This window comes from Chroicocephalus ridibundus, unplaced genomic scaffold, assembly GCF_963924245.1.
Source record: "Chroicocephalus ridibundus unplaced genomic scaffold, bChrRid1.1 SCAFFOLD_26, whole genome shotgun sequence".
Classification (NCBI taxonomy): domain Eukaryota; kingdom Metazoa; phylum Chordata; class Aves; order Charadriiformes; family Laridae; genus Chroicocephalus; species Chroicocephalus ridibundus.
In genome coordinates this window covers 1,003,881-1,009,880 of record NW_026961775.1, presented here as the reverse complement: position 1 = coordinate 1,009,880, position 6,000 = coordinate 1,003,881, and positions in this window count along the sequence as shown.

Genomic DNA, 6,000 nt, shown 5'->3' with positions numbered 1-6,000 from the left:
TCCTTAGCCTGGCTCTCAGCTTGGTGGGGCAGAGCAGGCTGCAGCAGCCAGCAGAACCTCAGCCCATCTCCTTGGGCTCAAGTGCTCTGGGCGCTGCAGTGCCTGGGGCCAGTGCCAGGTAGCCCAGGGTCTCCAGGAGGGCAGCAGTTTTTCTAAGCACTTCCTGTGGCCACGGGCTTGGGAGAAAAGCCAGCCCATGAGTGCTGTGATGATGTTGGGGGAGCAGCAGGGGGTCCCTGGTGTGTTTGTGCCATCAGCACCCACTGGGAGCTGCTGGGAGGGTCGTGGGGCTCTTTGCCTGTGGCCATCTTAGAGATGAGGTGGGACATGGGTATGTAACTGCCAGAGGGCTGTGGGAACTCACAGGGTTCTTTGGTTACTCCAGGATTTGTCCGGCTGGTTGGAGGGGACAACCCCTGCTCAGGACGAGTGGAGATCCGTGATAGGAATGAGTGGAAAACTGTCTGTGACTCTGACTTTGGTCCCAAAGCTGCCGACGTGGTCTGCAGAGAGTTGCAGTGTGGCACAGCCCTGTCTGTCCCCGGGGCAGCTCACTTTGGAGAAGGGGCTGGTCCCATGTGGGACAGAGAGCTGCAGTGTGTGGGGAATGAATCCCTTCTCAGCTCCTGCCCCACGGGGTCCCCCAGGGACCAGCCCTGCACCCACGCGAATGCTGCCGGTGTCACCTGCACACGTAAGGACTCAGGGCAGGGTGTTACCACCGGGGGTGTGCCGATGATGGGGGAGCAGGGACGGGACTGTGCTGTGCTGGGTGTGAGGACAGAAGGGGTGATCACAGAACCATAGGATGGTCTGGGTTGGAAGGGACCTTTCAATGTCATCTAGTCCAACTTGCCTGCAACCAGCAGGGACCTCTTCAACTAGATCAGGTTGCTCAGAGCCCCATTAGACCTGACCTTGAATGTTTGTCTGCAGCCCTAAAATGGTGCAGAAGGAGGAGAAAGGCAGGGTGTCCATTTGGCCTCTACTCCACCACCCAAGGAAGAAAAGCATAAGTCTGCCCTGTCTCATCCTTCTCTGTCCAGAGTTCACAGGGTTCAGGCTGGTGAACGGCAGCACGGCGTGTGAGGGGAGGGTGGAGGTCCATATGCAGGGGACCTGGGGCACCCTCTGTGCCTCCCGCTGGGATCTCTTGGACGCCCACGTTCTCTGCCGTCACCTCAACTGCGGGTTTGCTGAGTCCATTCCTAAAGGAGGGCGTTTTGGGAGAGGAACCGGCCCTGTCTGGAGAGACTCCTTCCACTGTGACGGGACTGAAGCCCACCTGGGAGAGTGCCCAGTGACTGCCCTGGGGGCCTCGCCGTGCTCCCATGAGAACGACGCTGCTGTCATATGCTCAGGTGAGTGCAGGAAAACACTCGGTTACTCTGTTTTCCTCTTAAATGCTCCCAAAGCAGGGGACCCTGTGGCAGTGCAAGGCCCTGGCTCAGAAGGTCCCCACAGAGGGCTGGCGGGAGGCAGGTGAGCTCCAAGGCCCTCCTGCAAGGGTGCCAGAGCCTGGAGACATGCTGCAGGCTGCCGGGCTCCCCGATGCCACCAAGGGCTGGGTCATGGCTGCTCTCCCCAGGCCCAGCTCGCTTCGCATCCCTGCGGCTGGTGGGTGGAGGGAGCCCGTGCGACGGGCGAGTGGAGATCTTCCAGCACGGGACGTGGGGCAGAGTCCTGGATGAGCAGTGGGACGTGCAGGAGGCCAGCGTGGTGTGCCGGCAGCTGCAGTGCGGAGAGGCAGAGGCAGCCTACAACCCCCCGAAGGCTCAGAGAGGGACGGGTCCCGTGGGGCTGCGCGGGGTGCGGTGTGCAGGGCACGAGGCCAACCTGACCCTCTGCAACACCTCCCTGCCTGAGAGTGCGCTGGAAGCAGGGATTGCCGAGGACGTGGGGGTCGTTTGCTGGGGTGAGTGGCGCTGCACGGCCCCCCCAGGCTCTGGGCTGGGTGGGCAGCCGGCCCTTGACGACAGCCGGGGTTTCCTCCTGCTACAGGGAGCCGTCAGGTGCGGCTGGTGAACGGGCCTGGGCGCTGCGCTGGGAGAGTGGAGATCTACTACCAGGGCAGCTGGGGGAGCGTCTGCGATGACGGCTGGGACCTGTCTGATGCTGCCGTCGTTTGCCGCCAGCTGGGCTGCGGAGGGGCGCTGGAGGCGGTTGGCTCCGCTCGCTTCGGGGAAGGCTCCGCTCAGATCTGGCTGGAGAGCGTGAACTGCTCCGGGGCCGAAGCTGCTCTCTGGGACTGCCCGGCAGGGTCCTGGGGGCAGCACGACTGCGGGCACAAAGAGGACGCAGGAGTCGTCTGCTCAGGTGTGTGCCGGGAGCTGTGGTGGGAGCCCAGTGCCCAGGCAGGCCGGGACGAGGGGAGAGCCGGCAATGGCCGAGGCTGTTCCTGGCCAGCTCTGAGCCCCTGACAAAGGCCACCGTGGGGACACCCATGCAGGGGTGCCCTCAGTCCCACCGGGGGTCCCTGGGGAGCTCCGCTGTCCTTGACGGTCCGCAGGGAGGGCAGGGGTGTCTGTCCATCAGGGACATTTCTCTGTCCGTGGGTGCAAGGGGGACTTGCTGGACGTGCCTTTGCCTGTCTGAGGGCCTGGCGGGTGCAGGGGTGTCCCTGCTCCCCCAGCCCCAGCCCAGCCTGTCCCCCCTCGCTGCCTTTCCTCCCAGAGTTCATGGCCCTGAGGCTGGAGAAGGGCACCAACTGCTCCGGGCGCCTGCAGGTTTTCTACAATGGGACGTGGGGGAGCGTTTGCTCCAACTCCATGACTCCTGAAACTGTGTCGCTGGCATGCAAGGAGCTGGGCTGCGGGGACAGAGGGTCCCTGGAAACACAACGGCCCTACGGCAGGCTGTCTGGCACGGCCTGGCTGGACCGTGTGGAGTGTGGGGAGAGAAACAGCTCCTTCTGGCAGTGTCCCTCCGCTCCCTGGCACCCGCAGTCATGCGACGACCTGCGAGAGGAGACCCACATCACCTGCAAGGGTAATTCTGAGCTAGCCGGGCACCAGCATCCCCTGCGTTCCTGCTCCTGGCTGGGCATGGTCAAATTCCTGGGCCTGCGGGGGCCTTTCGTTTCCAAGGCAGACGCTGCTGCTGCTGGTACCAAAAATGGGACTTCCTCTCCTGGAGCCCCACACATTCACCAGCGGTTGCCAGCCGGGCTCCCAGCTTCGCCTGGTTGAGGCAGAGGTTTCTCGAGGCAAGGTCCCAGAAGGGAACAGCCAGGGCTCGAGGAGTGTCCCTTCCATGACACCCTCCTGCTGCTCTGTGACCCAGGGTCCCTTGGGGGCTGAGCAGTCAGGGTCCCCCACGTTGCCGAGTGTGCGTCCCCCGAAGGACCGGGGTTCAGCTGCTGCCATGGGTGGGTGGCACGAGCTGAGCTGAGCCCCGCTCTCTGCTGGACGCCCCCCTGCAGCAGCCCCTTCACCACAGCATTTCCCTCTGCAGGGAGTCAGCCAGAAACGCCCCCAGCCCCAATGGCTGCGTGCCCCAGCACCCCGAGCTGCACAGGTAGCTGCTCCTCTGCATGCCCCTCTCGCCTGGCAGGGCTCTGCCTGCTGTCCCGCGGCCCTGGGAGCTCTCTGCCTTCTCCAGACAGGGAGAAGATTCGTGCCGTGGGAGGGGAGAAGGGGTGCTCTGGCCGAGTGGAGGTGTGGCACCGCGGCTCCTGGGGGACGGTGTGTGACGACTCTTGGGACATGCGGGATGCCGAGGTGGCATGCAGGCAGCTGGGCTGTGGCCCTGCGGTGTCTGCCCTGGCCGAGGCTGCATTTGGGGAGGGGAGCGGCCCCATCTGGCTGGAGCAGGTGGAGTGCCGGGGGACAGAGCCATCTCTGCAGGACTGCTGGGCCCGGCCTGGGGACAGCGGTGCCTGCCGCCATAAGGAGGACGCGGCCGTGAACTGCTCAGGTGAGCGGCAGGGCTGGGACACCTCACAGGGAGCCCTTTTCCCCATTGGCTGCCATCATGGCTCCAGAGCTCCTGAGAGCAAGGCCATCCCTGCAGAGCAGGAGAGCCTTTTGCTGAGTGGGCAGCAGCTTCTGTGGGGCTGGGTGTCCTCCAGCTTCTGCCCGCAGGGCCCTGCAGCCCCCAGGGGCATCTCCCGGGCTGCCGGCTCTGTCCCTGCTCTGTCCCTGCTCTGGGCCCTGCGCTCCTTCCTGGCCATGCTCACCAGTCGTGCAGGAGGGGCGATTTGGGTGGGATGTGGCAGGGATGTCTGCACATGCACACGTGCGCGCACACACACACACACGGTGTGTCAGAGAGGAGGCTCCCTGGTACCTGCACCCCCACACTCTCAGCCCAGCTCTCCTTCTCCTCCTCTGCAGATGCACCCAGGACGGCAGCACCAACCCCTCCAGCAGGTAACCCGTCCTCCCCACCAGCGCTGGGTCTTCTTGGGGCCAGGCTGTGACCCACAGCCAGAGGGAAGGGGCTCCTTGCTGGGCTGTGAAACTCCCAGGAGGAGGCAGCGGGGTAGCTGTGGGGCGGGAGGCTGGGGAGGGCTGTCATTCACCCAGTCAGGTGGGAGCTTCCCCATCCCTTATCCCCTGAAACCCGGTATGTAATGGGGGTCAGGACTGGGGTGTGCCGGCCCCTCACCTCTCCCAGGCCTGGTGCTGCCCTTTCTGTGTTCCTGCCATGCAGATCCCCCGCGGGGCCGTCTGACCGGCAGCGGGAGAGTCTCATTGCCCGTCATCATGTGCATCATCCTGGGAGCCCTTGTCTGCCTGCTCCTGGCCCTCCTGGCTGGGCAAGTGCGAAGCGCCAGGGCTGGGCGCAGAGGTGGGTCCCTTCCCAGGGGAAGATGCCTGCTGGCAAGGCCAGGGGTGCCATGGGGTGTCAGTGAGTGGGAGAGGCAGAGCTGGGGGGACAAGAGTGTGTGCTCTCTGCGGGATCCCATCCCCTCTCTGACCATCCCTGGGCCAGCCCTGCCTCTGTCCACAGGCTCTGAGAGAGCTCAGGAGCCCTTCCCTGAGGCCGTGTACGAGGAGATCGGTTCCAGCCCAGCATGGCAGAAGCAGGCAACGTTCAGCGGCTCAGGTTGGTGTGTGTCCCTCATTGTGGACACATCTACAGTGCTCTTTCCCCTGGCTGCCACCCAGGGTTGACCCCTGCAGCCCCCTAACCCATGGTTCGTGCGGTTGTGGGGCTGTTGGATCTGTGTGGGGAGCACCCATGTCCTGGGCCCAGGAGAGAAGCTTTCTCCCCACCTGCTCTGCGCGTCCCATTTGGGGACAGCCCCTCTCTGCCTGCCCCTGCACCCTGGGGGACACCTGAGGGGTGAGGGAAGGGGCTGTCCCAGGGCAGCTCTGGCAGGCCCTTGGAGATGGGCTTTGTCCCAGGGCAGCAGGGTGAGTCCTGAGCCCTCGTCCCCGTGCAGCCGTGGCTCTGTGGGTCCCACGTCCCCAGCAGCACTGAGCACAAGCTGGGTCAGCAGAGCGCACTCCTCTAACACCCGCTGGGCCTCTCTCCAGGCTCCTATTCAGAGGGGTCCCTGAGCAAGCTGCAGCCCTACCCCGGGGACAGCGAGGAGGAGGATGGTCCATGGCCAGCACCAGGTAATGGGGGGCAGGAAGGGGTGGATGTCTCCTCCCTGCAGACATGTGATGGACAGCAGTGTCACTGAGCGTCACCCTTGGAGCTGGGAGGACGGGCGGGATCTCCTGTGGGGCTGCAAACACCAATGTCGGAGCCCCACGTCCCTGCGCATCCTCCCATCCTCTGCTCTGCAGAACGCATCTTCTCACTGTCACCAGCTCTCCTCTCCTTTCAGACGTCCCTGTCCTGCCTGGAGGTGACCCAGCTGATGGCTATGATGATGCCAGGGAGGTTTCTGACCCTGGGGAGGACCCTTCCCCTGGGCAGGAAGACTGGGAAATGCCCAGGGTGGCAGAGGAGGGATCTGGACCCACGGATACCCCTGGAGGTGAGAGGGAAAGAAAGTGCTGCTGGTTCCTGGGGTGGCATCCCTGGTGTTGGATGAATCACTGT